Here is a 15,950-nt window from a genome sequence, read left to right as displayed (position 1 = left end):
TTGGGTTTTTTGGGGGGTGTTTTTGTTTTGGTTTTTTTTGTGGGTTTTTGGTTTTTTAAAATTGATTGTTCATTTTAAGTCATGTCGAAGCTTAAGGCATCAACTGATAGGTGAATGACATCCTTCACATTCTGTATGGGACTCTAAAATGAGGTGCTGGGGGTTATGAAGCCATTTCAGTATTACCTGCCAATCTCTTAGCCTTCTTTCAATCACTGTCCTAAGAGAAATTACTTTTTAAAACAGAGACATTCCTATGAATGATATTCATAAATCCAAACACATTTCTTTTTTAAGACACTAGAAAGATCAGCTACATGACAAAGTGAGATTAGGAAAGTATTAATTAGATTATTAATCACAGTAATACATGAAGATACTGCTGCTTTTTTCTTGTCTTCCAGTGCAGAAAATTAAATGTTGGCCAGAGAATTAAGGAATGCTGAAACAACATGAAAAGGAGGCACATTAAGTTCTTAGGATGGCCTTTCCCCCCCACATTGAAACATCCTTCAGATGATATAAACCCTTAGCGAATCCAAAAATATCTAGGAATCTATTGGCATATTAACAGCAATGTTAAAAAGACTTGCAACAGAAGACAGAAGTGACATAGTACAATCCACAGACATTCCACGAAATATCTCTTAATTTTTTCATGAAAACTATTGCCTATGTGATGCCTTTCTTCTACCAGCAAATCCATCTATTATAAACTAGTCTCCATATAGCTTTGTCCTAAAAGAACAAAAAGGATTAATGGAAGTTCCGTTTCCAACAAGTCAGTCTTGCTTTCAATATTTTTCATCACTAAAATTTAGAATAAAATAACAATACCTGGACAGATCCAGATGCTATGCTGAACCTTAAAAATTTTAATCAGATTTTATTTCTAAGAAATAAACCATACAGTCACTTCAGCACTTTTGTTAATCAAAAATAAGTGAAAAGAACTTCACATAGAAAGAGAGGAAAATTTTCCATATCTCTAGAATTAGCCTATAAGAACTTCCAGCTCGATATAAAGAAGAATTTTATTGTTACTGGAGTTCAAGAAACTAAAAGTTTCTTATGTTTCTATCACCATCTGACAAATTACAAAACACTGCACACGACTTTGCTGAGTTATGCGAGACCAGCCTGTAACGAGATGAATGCTTAAAACTAGAGAATCAAACCTCATGCTTTAGGTCCAAATTTTTATGTAGGTCACAGAAGCAATCTGTTGCACCAGCATCATTCCAAAGTAGCAAAACTAAAGATGGATTACCTAAATTTTAAAAAGTACTCAGCCAGTGGGGTAGGAAGCACTTCTAGGGAAGGAGGTTTTAGGGAAATCTTAAAAATTACGACATCTAATTGTTTCAATGTGGATATAGAATTTCATGAGTCTTGTACATGGTCAAAATGATGCTTTTCTTGCTATTTTTCCATACTCGGGCAGGGTAACACACCTCCCGCTTGAACGCAGTGGCCAACTTCCGCTTTTTACGTACAAAATAGACACTGCAACCGAAAAGGCCTCTCGGGCTGTTCTAAATAAAGCGGTGAGGCACTGCCTTTCCCACGGGCATCGAGCTGCGCGCGAGCGGCCTCACGGGCCTGACATTTATCGCTTCATGAGCTCCGCCGCAGGCTGGCTCCCCGCCTGGGGACAGCCCACTGCAGGGAGCGGTGCCACATCCCCCCGAGCAGCTGCGGCCGCGCCGCGCTCCCCGCGCTGCGCCCGGAGGAAGAGCAGCCGCTCCCACTCACCGCCCCGCCGGCCCGGCACGACCCCCGACCCACCGCCGGAACCGCCGAGGGACAAACGGCTCCGTCCGTTTCCGGGGGCGCGCGCCCCGCTGCCTGCTGGGAGTTGGAGTTCGGGGCGAGGCCGAGCGCCGCCGCTCCACACTCGGGGCACTGTCGGGACACGCTCTCGGCCTCTGCCCGCGCCGTGCTTGGGGAGGAGAGGGGAGCTGCAGCGAGAACTGAAGGTTCTGCTTCAGATGTGCAATATGCAAACATCTTCTTGAATGCTGCTCCTTATGGCTGTTGTACCTCTGCTGGGTTTGTTTACAAAATAGCAGTCCAGAAAAGCAGCAAGTGATTCCTTTGAAAGTAATTTTAGTGATGTTAATGAAAGGAAGGCTAATTCTATAAAAAAATATTAGAAAAAGCTTTCTAAGATTGCAATCAGATACACCTGTACAGGGTATGCTGGGTTTGGTATTGCTATTAATTTGCTATTCAACATTAAAAGTGTTTCACTGTGGGGCAAGTGTTGGGAGGAAAAGGTTAAAAATGGATTGCTGACGACAAAGTTGTTTCTAGAATTGTTTTCCCTCAAAGACCAACCTTGTCCCTGAGAGATCCTAAAATTATTCAGTGTGGAAATTTTAGGTATTTGTGTTTGCTTTAGGTTGTTTTCTCTCAACTAAGAGAAATGGAATTCACTCAAAGAAATAACAGGATCTTAAAGACTTAAGTGCATTTCCCCCATATGCTTAAGCCTACTTGTGGTGGGGGGGAGGTGGGGGAAGAGGAATAAAGAAGATTAGAGATTGTAAAATCACAGCCCTGTGAAGTGGTGTGCCTGTGCCAGGCCTGATGTTGCATTAAAGCAGGGCACAGGCCTGTTGCATGCAGTTTTTGCCTTTGCTAAGAAAGAACAAGCTTAGCAGTGTCTATGTCTAAAGTTTTGCCAGCGTGGTGATGGAATAAATCTATTCTTTATGCTTCACATATGGATTTTGGCCATCTTGGTTACCTGCATTTATTTTGGCTCCCACAGTGGGGGAAAGATCTGATCTAAGTCTGCAACTAAGGATTTTAATGGAAAATAACTTCAGAGCCTGTTGGCAGTAGTAAGATTCTTAACTCTTTAAGGACAACCTGGTTATTTTGTAATTGGTCTTGTTTTGATATAGTTGTATGCAGTTAAATGCTGTCTGTCAAAATCCCAGATTGGCTTTTGATTTGTAATTATGCAGTATGTGTCTTATATGTGGTAAGCTGGTCTCACTCTCTCAAATTTTCATGTATATAATGAGTTTTCATTTATGCTGTTATAGAAGAACAAATCTGTTCCAAGTACACATATTAGAAGTTCTTTAGAGTGCAGGGCTATGTGGTGGTTTAATTTGAAATTGGGTAGAAATATTAATTTTGTGTAGTGGTTTTGGTTTGCTAATTTGAGATTTTGCTAATTTTGAGATTTTTTAGATAATGTTGTAGATACATATTATAATATTGGCTCTTTGCAAATATTAAAATGAATATGTGTTATGTTGGAAAGTTATGCTGTATTAATCTCCTTTAAGTAGTGCTGTATTAATCTCTTTTAAATAGTGTGAAAAGTTCTTAGACTATAGCATAATATTAAAATAGAAACTGTGTAAGATACTTTTTGTAACTAGCTCAAAGAATGGAAAAGATAATCAAGAAATCCTTCACATTATCCTATCTGGATAGAGATAACAGCAAACAGACACCAAAATTCCAAGAGAACAATTATTGCTTCCTTATTGGGAAAGCTCAGACTTTGAGGAACCAAGACTGGTTTACAAGATGGGGGGAGGAAGCTAAAATTAAGCAGAAATACCCTAGTATGAAAGGAATGCTTGACTCATGTGTGAGATACATGAATATGCAATAGGCTATTGCTTTAATGGGTAATCTTTTGTTAGCAAGGTGTGCTTTGTGGCAGAGTGCCAGGCGATTGTTTCTATTGTCCTAATTTTTATTACTATTAAACTTCTAAAATTTTAACAAAAGTGAGTGGCGTTTTTGGCATGTATTAAAGAGTGTGGTGGGTTTGTAGTTGGTTAATTACTAATGTTATGGGTAGATAAAGCCCATTTTTTAAAAAAAGGTTGCAGAGTTAACAGATTGGGCCAGTTTCTGCCAGGGTGGAGTTCTAATTGTTTGTTACTGTAATCACCTGTCGTTTTCGTTAACTACCTGTCGTTGATGGATAAGAATTCCCCCTTTTGTTGAGTGACACCCTGCTGCTTCCTGGAGGATGACACCCAGACAGTGAAGGGACATCTAGTCGACATGACATCGGATCCAGCATACAACGGGAGGGACCCCTCACAAAACCTAGCCAAAAACCCCTAAAACAATGAACCAACACAAAATTGATGAATCAAAGCAATGTCTAGGTGTGAGGAATGTTATGAACAAAAATTCAGTTGATTTTTTTATGTTAGAAAAAAGGCTATGATTATTGCTGGACTGCTGCTTATTTTATGGTAATTACGGGTCCTTGTTGTTAATAGTTGTTTTTGTCTTAGTAAAAGCCCTGGCTGGGGCGAGGTAATGGCCCTTCTCCGAGACAGTAATGGGTGGGGACCTTCCCAAACAGTGAGGAGAAGAGACCTGGAGGGGGGGGGGGGTTATGCAAAGTGACTCCAGGACCAGCATGCTGTGGGGGACTAACACTCCAAATGCACAGAGAAAACCCCAAAAACAACGAGCCAAATAATAGTTGAGAGTCTAAAGTGATGTCCAGATGTGAGGAGCCAAGTGCTGAGCCTGCAGAGATGCTGAGTCCCTCTTGCCCTGACCATGGGAGTCGTCCCCAGCGCTGAGACTGAGGGGGACCGCGCTGAGAAAGCAAGATCTGAAGGGGACATCACGCCCTAAAGGCTCCCACGAGGACCGGATCCCCGAGCTCTGCCCCTAGTGGACAGAGCTGCGCATATCGTCCTCCTCTGAGTCGCCCTGGGAGACGCGATGGGGACTGCAGCCCTGCCGAGCCGCCCAATCCTGAGCTGATCACTTTTAATAAAGGCATTAAAAAGGAGAAGAAGTCTCCTGGCCCTGATTATTTCAGCTGGGTAGTCGTCCGGGATAGCCACGCCACAAGAAGACTCCAGACTGGCCATCTTGGACTTCAGGACAGCTGGCTAGCAGGACCAGAGGGATCGGCTAAGGACCAGCGACACAGAGGAGCACCGGAGCACCGGATTGGTGAGAAAGCCGGTGGCGGGAGTGGGAGACGTGCGCATGTGTGTGTGAATGAGACGAGGGCCGGCAGCCGGACCTTCGAAGTGAGAGCGGACTCCTCAGTACCGCGGTTCCGGACTCCTGCGAAGGGGCGGGCCAGGAACAGGGGGCGGTGCTTGGAATTAGCGTGAGTGAGTCTTCTCCCAAGGGGGAATAAAGGGCCCCCCCCTCTGGGCGTGCGGAGGGAATATTTGTATGAGTGGCACGCACACAAAATAGGTCCTGACCGAGGGAAGTCAGGCAGATTTGTCAGTCCCGAGAAGGATTTGGGTAGCATTTGTAAGTCTTGAGAAGGATTCACGTAAGATTTTGTCAGTCCCGAGAAGGATTCGGGTAGCTCACAAGCCCTGCAGGCAAAAGTAAGTCCTGAAACAGGAGTCAGGCAGAAACCCCAGCGAAGGAGGCTGTGGTTTGCTTTTAAGTCCTGATACGGTGAAGCCTAAAAATTGGCGGGTTAGGCAAACTAAAAATCAGGCAGTTGTTTTTCCTGACTGAGGGAGTCAGGCATGACCTGGATTCTTAGGCCAAGGCTTCGTGTGTTCAAGTCCCGTTAGATGTAAGACCTGACGTTGGGAAAGTTAGGCAATCAAGAGATTGGGCAGTTGTTTTGGTATAAAGTCCTGAGCATCAGGCAGAAATTTGAAGTTCAGTGGAGGAGACTGAAGCTCCTCAAAGAAGGTTCTTTTTGAAATTACTGATCAGTAAAGGCACCTTTGGGGCCTTTTACTGTTGAGACCTGTAAAATGGGAGGGTGTAATAATAAAAAGACCGGTAAGAGACTGAGGTATATACATCCCAGTAGTCCCTTAGGAGAACTGTTAGTAAAATGGGATTCTATAGAGGCCACGGAGGGATTAGATAAAGTGAAAATGATCCATTATTGTATGGAAGTGTGGCCAGAATTAGAGTTACAAGGAGGATGGCCTTGGTGTGGGACAAAGGATAAGTGGATGTGCCAACAATTAAATAATTATCTGACAGCTCGAGGAGATACTGATCCTGAGCAATTATTGTATGTAGCTTGCTGGTTAAAGAGCGCTGTTGGGGATGAAGGGGTGCGAATTTGTAAGGTACAGAGGAAGAAAGAGGGGAATGAAGGAGGGGATGATAGGACTAGTAAAAGATGGAATCCCCTGGATTATCTGCCTCCTTCTGCCCCTCCACCTTATAATCCTCTTCTTCAAGCACCTCAAATGGCAGGTCCGGTTCTTCCCCCGGCTGCCATCTCATTACCACCTGTTCAAACTCCTCCTTCTACCTCTTCAGCTTCCGCTGTGATAAACCAAGTATCCCCTCCAGTCCCTTCTGCACCACCACAAGTGCCTATTTCACCGGCTGCATTCTCCACCCCTTCTCCAGCTGCACTTAATATCCACTCAGGCTCTTCTCCCCCTCCTATGGCGGTCCCTTTACCTCCGCCTAGTTGGGACACAAATGCCTGCTCGCCCAGTAAACAGCTATCAGCAAATACACCTGCTGATGGGCAGAAAGTTCAAGGTAACCCAGATATCCCTCAAAGTAGTTTGGCATCTGAAGATGGGCCGTACTGTAGCACCAGATCCAAGACCTCCAAGGCAGAGAGACTCTTTCCCCTCAGAGAAGTTCCTATGGGAGGAATAGCGGGAGGTGTTGGCTTTGTGAATGCTCCCCTAACTGCTTCTGAGGTGAGAGGATTCAAGAAAGAGTTGGGGCATTTAGTTGAGGACCCAGTGGGCATAGCCAACCAAGTGGATCAATTTCTAAGTCCAAATATCTACACTTAGGGGGAGATGAATTCCATCCTGAGTATATTGTTTTCCCCAGAAGAGGTCCAGATGATTAGGGTGGCTAGCATAAGAATTTGGGAGAAAGATAACCGTCCAGGACCTCAGGTGTAATCAGGTGAACCGAAATTGCCACTAACAGATCCCAGCTGGAACCCTAATCAGGAGGAGGGGAGGAAGGCCATGATGGAATATAGGTCTTTGATAAAATGGGGGATCAAAGAGTCAGTTCCCAAAGGAACTAACACCCAATTGGCATTTGAGGGTACACAGGAGAAAGATGAAGCTCCTGCTGCCTGGCTTAACTGCCTAAAGCAGAACTTCCAGTTGTACTCTAGAATAGACCCAGACACCCTAGAAGGTCAAATGCTACTAAAAGTCCAATTTGTTACCAAATCTTGGCCTGATATAAGGAGGAAACTGGAAAAGATGGAAGAGTGGCAAGCGAAGGACATAAATGAGTTATTAAGAGAGGCATTGAAGGTGTATTTAAGGAGGGAGGAAGAAAAAGCAAAGGCCAAGGCTAAGATCACGGTTGCTGTAGCTAGAGAAAGTGCAGGATGGGCGGGTCCACCACCAGGAGGAGGCAATGATAGACCTCTTGTACTGTCAGGTGCAAGAGGGATGGAGAGACCTCAAGTCCCTTTGAGAGAACGACATTGCTATTACTGTGGAGAGCCAGGACACACCAGGAGGTTTTGTAGAAAGCTCAGTCTCGATGTGGCAATAGCCAGGGAACAAGATAATTTAGGGAAGATGCTTAGAAGTGACGAGTAGAGGGTCAGGGGCTTTACACTTTAGGGGACCTGATACAACATCTGGACGAGCCCTTGGTAAACTTTGAGGTGGGACCCCTAAATGAAGAATTAGAATTTTTGGTTGATACAGGAGCAGATAAGTCCTGTCTCAACAAGGAAACATCTGAAGTTAGACAAAAACAGCTAGGTAGAAAGGATATCCAATAGCACCAAAACTAGCCAGTAAGACTAAACTTGTAATAAGTGGTGTGAAAGTAAAAGGTACCTTATTGTTGTCTTGTTGTGTGTGTGAGAGTGAGTCACAAGCAAAGTCAGCCTCAACTTCCCGGGCAGGTGGGAAGGGGGCAGTGGAAGTGTGTGTGTGACCTGCAAACCAGACTAGTGCTCCCCAGATGTGTGAGGGAGCCGTAGCTGTAAGAGCGTGAGTGACACGCAGACAGCCTCACAGGTGAATGGGCACCAGAGGCAACCAGAGTCAGGGCCCTTCCAAGAGGCCCAGAGACCTGTGGGCAGATCCCAGGGTGAGGGGGTGGCTACAGGGACCTGTGATTTTCTAGCAATAAGTTTGTGTCTTAAAGGTGTGGAGGAATGTGTAAAAGTGAATGAGAAATAAAAGAGAGTGTATATAGACAAATTAGAATAGTAGTAATGTAGATTGTGCATTACAAGTTTTACCACATCTCCTTCAACGGAAGTGTATTGTGTAAAAAAAAGAAAAAATTTAGGTGTAAGGGGTTGAAAGAAGTATTAAAGCTGTAAGTGAAAGTAAGAAACAGAAGCAAGAGATAAATAAGATATTGAAAAATTGAACAGAAAACCAGTGAATTAAATACACAGAAAAATAAGAGAATAAAAGTACTTTGGGAGTTAAATTAGCTGAGAAATACAACTCCTTGCAAAATACAGAGTATGTAGAAGTTGATGAGAGAAACATGCAAGCTATGGAAAAAGAGAAATTAACCAATAACATTTAACAGAGAAACTGAGTTTTGATAAAATCATTATAAATAGCAGACCATTAATACCTGTGTTTAAAAGCCCGTTTCAGGTATTCTTCATTACTGAGACGGTTGGACTCACATCACTCCCACCCCCTTGCATTGGACCAGGATTCAACACCAAGTTTTTCCCTCTGGCATTCTGGTATTGGACCAGAGTGCACCCCATTCTCCCTCTGGCATTGGACCAAGATTCAACATCAGGTTTTTTTTTCCTCTGGCATTGGACCGGACTCCACCCCTTTCTCCTTCTGGCATTGGGCCAGACTCCCAGTTTTTCCCTCTGGCATTGGGCCACAGTCCACACCACTCACCTCCGGGCACTGGATAAGGATTCATCCACATCACAAGTTAATTCACCTGAGTATACTGTGATTTAAAGTTGACTCTCAGAAGGAAGAGTCACAAAGACTGAACTGTATGGGAAAAATTGGTATCAGAGTTCTAATATTGCTTAAAATGTTTCAAGACTGTTCTGTGTAAACTAGGTTGGTAAAAGGTTTGAGGCTGTAAATAAGTAATTCTAGTTTAAGTTCCCCAATATATATTTCTAAAGACTCCAGGTTAATCCTCTACAGAACACTCCCCTGCGGGGGGAAACTAAAATTTGTAGGGAACAGACCAAGAGAGGCTTAACCAGAGAAGTGGGTAGAAGGGACTCTAAAGAGCTTAGAAGCTTCTTCTCAGTAAAATTCCCCAAGAGGCAAGGCTGGGTGGGCAGGCTGTGCAAGATGACCCATACCGGACTCTTGGGAAGGGTAGTACTGATAGCTCTAATTGCTGGTGCTGCTCTGAGAAGCCCAGCTGAGCTGTGCAGTGAAGGCTACCAACCCCTCTATGAGGAGGAAGTGAGCTCCTTGTCGAGAGTCCATATCAGTTCTAACCCTGATTGTGTTAACCCCTCCCAATTGGTCCTTTATCAGAAAAATAAGAGAGTGTATTGAATAGCCCAGAATACTGCCACTTTTAGGCAGCTACTCCTAGGAGAGTGCCCTATAGGGGAAGCCTGGTTGTGCTTTGAATGTGATGCTGCTGAAACAAGCTCAGCAGATCTAGTAAAAAGCAAAGAAATGGTGAAAATGGTAAGAAAAATTGTTTGTTACGAGTATTTATATGAGTATACTGGAAAAGAGATAAACCCCTTTTGGAACACATTTCAGGGGAGCTCTAAACCCCTAGGTTTGATCTCATCTGGCAACTGCATTGCTAGAGTGATAAAACCAATTTTCTTATTACCCAAAGAAACTGGATCAAGTTTGGGAGTTCCTATATATAATGATTTGGGAGAAATTAAACAAAACCGGGAAAGTGAAATAGAAATTGAGAAAATCCAAAATTGTAAAAGCCAAGTTCGGATCACAATATCTGTGTTGAACAAAGTCATCCGGCTCCAGGCAGTATTAAAAATAAAGAATTCAATTATTAGGGACATTTCAAACGAAATAAAAAGATTAGCATGTGTAAATAATCAAGATCAAACTCCTACACTTGATCCCAGTGGGTGGGAGAACTTGGAGATTTTCAGAAAAGATGTATGGGAAAAGGTAGTTTTTCTCACTGTGTGTGTACTTGGAGGATTGCTCTTTTTACTATGCTTATTTATCTGTTTTAGTAAAACAGTATTTGCTGTGCAGACCAATCTGAAGAAACCAAGAAAAGTAACAAGGTTAAGTAACCATTATTACCAAAGTGCACAAGAAATTTATAGTAGATTCAAAACAAAAAATTGTGAGTTGATTCGAGCTTTAAAATTTAAGCTCGATCAAAGAAAAAAAGGGGGGACTGTTATGAACAAAAATTCAGTTGATTTTTTTCTGTTAGCAATAAATGACTATTGCTGGACTGCTGCTTATGTTATGGTAATTACGGGTCCTTGTTGTTAATAGTTGTTTTTGTCTTAGTAAAAGCCCTGGCTGGGGCGAGGTAATGGCCCTTCTCCGAGACAGTAATGGGTGGGGACCTTCCCAAACAGTGAGGAGAAGAGACCTGGAGGGGGGGGGTTATGCAAAGTGACTCCAGGACCAGCATGCTGTGGGGGACTAACACTCCAAATGCACAGAGAAAACCCCAAAAACAATGAGCCAAATAATAGTTGAGAGTCTAAAGTGATGTCCAGACGTGAGGAGCCAAGTGCTGAGCCTGCAGAGATGCTGAGTCCCTCTTGCCCTGACCATGGGAGTCGTCCCCAGCGCTGAGACTGAGGGGGACCGCGCTGAGAAAGCAAGATCTGACGGGGACATCACGCCCTAAAGGCTCCCACGAGGACCGGATCCCCGAGCTCTGCCCCTAGTGGACAGAGCTGCGCATATCGTCCTCCTCTGAGTCGCCCTGGGAGACGCGATGGGGACTGCAGCCCTGCCGAGCTGCCCAATCCTGAGCTGATCACTTTTAATAAAGGCCTTAAAAAGGAGAAGAAGTCTCCTGGCCCTGTTTATTTCAAGGAATAGAATCTAGTGACTACCAAGACCCTTTTTACCCCTCACAGTAACCTAAAAATATGTCGGCTAGACAAAAGTCCTCTAATGTTGGACTGAAAAGCAAGGGAATTTCCCGATGCTCTCGTGCGGACAGAGCCTCCAGCTCTGCCCACAGACCAGTGGACAAAGCTGCACTTTTCCTTCTCGGAGTCACACCTGGGAGTAGCGGCGGTGTGAGCGCAGACCCATCGGTTCTCCCCACCTGAACTAATTGCTTTTCATAAAGGATTGAAAAGGACTAAAGTCTCCTGCCCATGTTTATTTCAACTAATGTATTCATTTTTTGTTGGGAAATAGGATTAGGAGAAAGGTAAAGTAGGTTTAAAATTTTAAAAGGGTATAAAGAAAAATTTGTTAATAGTAATTTAAAGAAAGAGTAATAAGATTTAGAATGAAATTTTTTGAATACTTTTCTTATTTTTGTAACTTTCTTTTTTACTGATAATGTAGAAAAGTAAAATTTAAAATTTTAGTTAATTATTTTTAGAATAGTTTTATTTTAGTTTACTTAGTGAGAGAAGACTCTTTTGTTAATATTATGGAGACCTCGATAAGAAAAAATAGGGGTTTTGTGGGTTTTTTATGAATAGTAGCCACCTGAGGAAATCTGTAATTGTGAAGTTTTTTAATAAATTTTTTTAATAGTTGAGTTTGTTATACAAGATCAAATTGGTAGCCAAATTTATAGAAAAATTCAACAAGAATTTATTCAGTCAATTAACAAAAATAGAAAATTTGAAATCCCACCACAGCCAAGACAGCCCCGGGTGCAGCCGCTGGGTGCCCTTGGGATCCTGCTGACTGAGAGACAGCATTCTCCCGAAGGTACATCCCGGTGCTTCAAGCAGCCTGCTTATGTGCAGTTTATTCTGCCTGAGGCAGAGATGACCACATAATTCATTGTCTCTCTTTGCATGTAAAGTTGGATCCATACGTGTGTAGAAACAGACAAAGAAAGTGTCCAAAGCCTAGATGAATGTCTCAGTGCCCAAGAGGAAGAGCTATTCACATGTAGTAGATGATGCCATCTCTTAAATAGCAGAGATTCCATCAAATCCAGGTGCATGATCTCGTGGGCTTCCTGAGATGTCCCGTTGATCATCACCCAGGAAATTCCAGATGATATCTTCCAGGTGCAGAGGAAATCCCCTCTGATGGCTCCAGCCTGTCTCCTACATCTGTTAATGGGTCTGGCATAGTCCCAGAGCTTGTCTGGGAACTGGTTACTGAAGTTAACAGGGCCAGGAGACTTCTTCTCCTTTTTAAGGCCTTTATTAAAAGTGATCAGCTCAGGATTGGGCGGCTCGGCAGGGCTGCAGTCCTCGTCGTGTCCCCAGGGTGACTCAGAGGAGGAGGATGTGCGCAGCTCTGTCCACTAGGGGCAGAGCCAGGGGATCCAGTCCTCGTGGGAGCCTTTAGGGCGTGGTGTCCCTGTCAGATCTTGGTCCTCTCAGCCTTGTCGGCCCAGTCTCTCCGCCGGGGACGACTCCCATGGTCAGGGCGAGAGGGACTCCACATCTCTGCAGGCTCAGCACTCGGCTTCTCACGTCTAGACATCACTTCAGTCTCTCAACTCTTAGGTGGCTCGTTGTTTTTAGGGTTTTCTCGTTGCATTTGGAGTCGGGGTCCCAAAAAGCATGCTGGTCCTGGAGTCACTTTGCATAACCCCCCCCCACCCTCTCAGGTGTCTTCACTATGGTAGGAAAAGAGCACAGCCTCGGGGAAGGGCCATTACCTCACCCTAGCCAGGGCTTTTACTAATACAAAAGGGGCGATAAGCTACAATGACCTGTGATTACAATAACAAAGCACGCAGAACCCTGGCAGGGACAGAGATCTGGCTGCCTCTCTGTAACTCTTTCTCACAAAAAAAATTATTAACCGAATTTTTGTTCATAACAGTTACCATATGAATACCTCTAGTCCCGACCAGGAGGATTGCAGACATCGTGGCTCAGGGCTACTCTGTTCATACCATAACAGGGTTTGATTTTATCTCAGCTCTGTCCGGGAATCAGTTATAATGCGAAAAGGACTCTGTTCCTGGACAGGGTGGTTTCAGAAACATGGGTTTAGACTTTACTAATATTTTATACATACATATATCTATTTCTATAGCATGAATTATCTTTACTGCATATAACAAGTTTATGGGTCATGTTAACTTACTGTTTAAAAGATGAGTCATTTAAAAGTAAAAGTTTATATTATTTATTTTAAAAATTAATTTTATTTTTGGGAATAGAGTTTTTCTTTTCTTCAGTGTATAGGACTTTTTGTTTGTTTAATTTCTTATAGGATTATAGTTATTTTAATATTTGTTTATTTTTGTATGGAGGTTTTTGTTTGATATTAAATTGATTTCTTTTTAAAATGGTTTTTATGTGTTATAGGGAATAAAAGGTTTTTTTATAGTTGTTATAAGAGGATTTTAGTATCAAGATTAAGGCGTCTTTTTATTTATTGTCCAGGTACTGGACAATATTAAGATTAAGATGTCAAGATTAAAGTGTCTATTTATTTATTGTCCAGGTACTGCCTGGAGCTGAGCCCTGGCTGCCCCACAACCCCAGCCCTGGCCCGCACCTCCCCGTGAGCCCCAAGCTCATGCTCACAGTCCCGCACTTCCATGCCTGGTCCTGCCGCTTCCCACCATAAACACCACTTCGTCCTGACTTCCTTTTTTTTCCTGTCCTGGAAGTTGGGGATACAAAGAACCTGCAGCTGAATCAGCTGGCAAATTTTGATGATAAATGCCTTCTGCTACTACTTGCCGTAACCATATTCCTCCACATTCCACATCAACCAATTGTTTCCCAGCATACCAGCACCATCTGTCCCCTGTTGCCGAGACCCCTTCTCAACTCCCCTTATTGCTCCTTGGGCATGGATTATCTTTAATTACCTCTGGGAGAAGGTGCAAACTATCTCAACATTCTTTCAAGGGATTCTTCAGAGATCTTTCTGGATCATCATCCCTTTTGCCAGGACCCGTTGCTGGCTTTTCCTATGCAACCCTCTATGGGTGCCCTCTCAGGGCTGCTCTCCAAAAATCCTACTGATTGGTGACATTTTCAGTGGTCCTTCCCTGTGGACTCTTTATGGACCCTCTAGTCCACTATTTGCCTGTCTCGAGTGGACACTATTGGGTACTCAACCAATTGCCCAGTACTGGCTGCCACCAAAGGGAACTGATCACCAAAGGTGGCTGAGGGGTGCCTTGGGCTCCCACTCACTGCCGTGAGATGAGGACCCCAGATGAGTGCTCATTTTCTTAGGAAAATAAATCCCTGATGGCAGAGGTTTTTATCCCAAAAAGAGACAGAGGAGTCCTGTAACTTTATTGGAATAAGTGGAGAGGCCATGGGCGGTTTCCCATGGGGTCTTTCAAGTGGTTGAGGGATGCAGCCCCCTTTTTATCCTAAGTTTCCCACTGCATCGCATTCTTCTTTGCCCCACTGGGTGAGGTAATCAGACAGTACAGACTTCCCGAATCACCTACTCTATGCCCCACTCTAATATGCACTCTCCCTTTTGCTATACAGAAGAAAGAAATAGAAACTCTTCCTAATTCTATGAAGTCTCTGTTCTCTTGCTCTGGCTTCAGGAATTTAACATAGCGTTGGCTGAGCAACAGTCTGTGTTGATTAGTAACAGTTTCTATAACTAAGAATTTCTCCTATTACTTCACTAGACATAAGTGGGAAAAAAAAGGACATAATGAATTCTCATCATAATGAGCTTCAGAGCTCAAGAAAAAGGAGAGAGAGAACAAGATCAAGGCCATTGAATGAAGAAAAGGAGTACTTATTCCTGGGACATGGGGAGCTAGACCTGAGCAGTGGGAACAAACAAAGCGAAAGTGAGAGGAGAAGAACTAAAGGAGACAGAATAGGAGAAGAGAACAAAGAGCAAGAGGCACAATCAGCTTGGATTTTTTCCCTAATCTCATAGGGGAAGGGTTCTTTGCCAATGTTAAGGATGAAGAATAGTCTTAAATTAGTTATGTGGGTTTTTGGAGGTTTCTCTCTGTTCCTTGTGATATGTGGCAACATCTGTAGTCCAGATAGCATCGACAGAATGTGTGTCTTACTTGGGCCAATGCTACTGGGGTGGATTTCTTTTTTTTTATCCTTAACCATGCCAGGAGATGTTTCCACACACGTTTAATTGGCATCCCAATAAGTAACCTTATTGGTTTTGCAAAATGTGTAGGAGTTGGAAGCAAATAAACCAAACGTGAAGAATCACTGGTGTAACATAGCCAGTGGTGTTACAAAATTGGACATATGCTAAAGATTAGGGATTAAGGCAAACGGCGTGGGCATCCAAGCCGGTATCATAACACAATCACAGAGTGAAAGCGGACTAGAGCTCCAATAATTAGATTTGTTAGGATGAGTACCTGGAAATTATTGCCTGTTTTTCTACCACTTTTTAAACCCACAATCAACTTATATGAGCAATGTCCTAGTCCCATGACCCAAAAATAATAGTGTCATCCTCAATCCCAATTCTCCATGGTATCAGAAAGTGACCAAATATTGCCACAATTGAACTTATCCTGGAAGTGCTGGTGCAAATGTGACTGGAAGAAAGCTTCCACCAGGTGTCTTTTTAATGTGTGAGGATAGGGCATGACCCACAATTCCAAGTGATTTGTTTGATGGTCCTTGTTACTTAGGAAGACTAACCATGTTTTCTGCTAGCATGCCTGAAATGCTGAATCAGACTACTTGGAGGGCAGGACATAGCAAGATAACTGAAAGAGCAATCACAAGCTAAAGACCTGATTGTGACAATTGTGTAGAGTTTTGGGGCGCTCCAGCATAAATCATTCCTTACTACAGGTGTTGCTGCTGCTCAAGCTTTGGCTACGCTTAAATAAGTTGGAATGCTGGACAGTCCAACAACTAAAGGTAACTTCAGCTCAGCTATTTTAAATCAGATGTTCCCTGG

At 43.3% G+C, this 15,950-nt stretch overlaps 1 protein-coding gene across 9 annotated transcripts in view; it reads right to left on the bottom strand.

Annotated features, from left to right (window-relative positions):
* Positions 1-1,830, bottom strand: part of LOC102070912 (protein fantom) — a 41,504-nt gene extending 39,674 nt beyond the window's left edge. For 2 of the 9 annotated variants that reach the window (XM_074551292.1, XM_014272004.3), the window contains exon 1: positions 1,455-1,817. The gene's annotated coding sequence lies outside the window, so the exon portion shown is untranslated. Of the gene's footprint in view, positions 1-1,178 lie in introns of all 9 variants that reach the window. The other 7 variants (XM_074551295.1, XM_074551293.1, XM_014272001.3 and 4 more) reach the window with 7 other exon arrangements.
* Between the last annotated feature and the right edge of the window lie 14,120 nt (positions 1,831-15,950).

The sequence above is a fragment of the Zonotrichia albicollis genome, chromosome 14 (genome assembly GCF_047830755.1).
Source record: "Zonotrichia albicollis isolate bZonAlb1 chromosome 14, bZonAlb1.hap1, whole genome shotgun sequence".
In the NCBI taxonomy this organism is placed as follows: Eukaryota; Metazoa; Chordata; class Aves; order Passeriformes; family Passerellidae; genus Zonotrichia; species Zonotrichia albicollis.
This window is presented reverse-complemented; position numbering and strand designations above follow the sequence as displayed.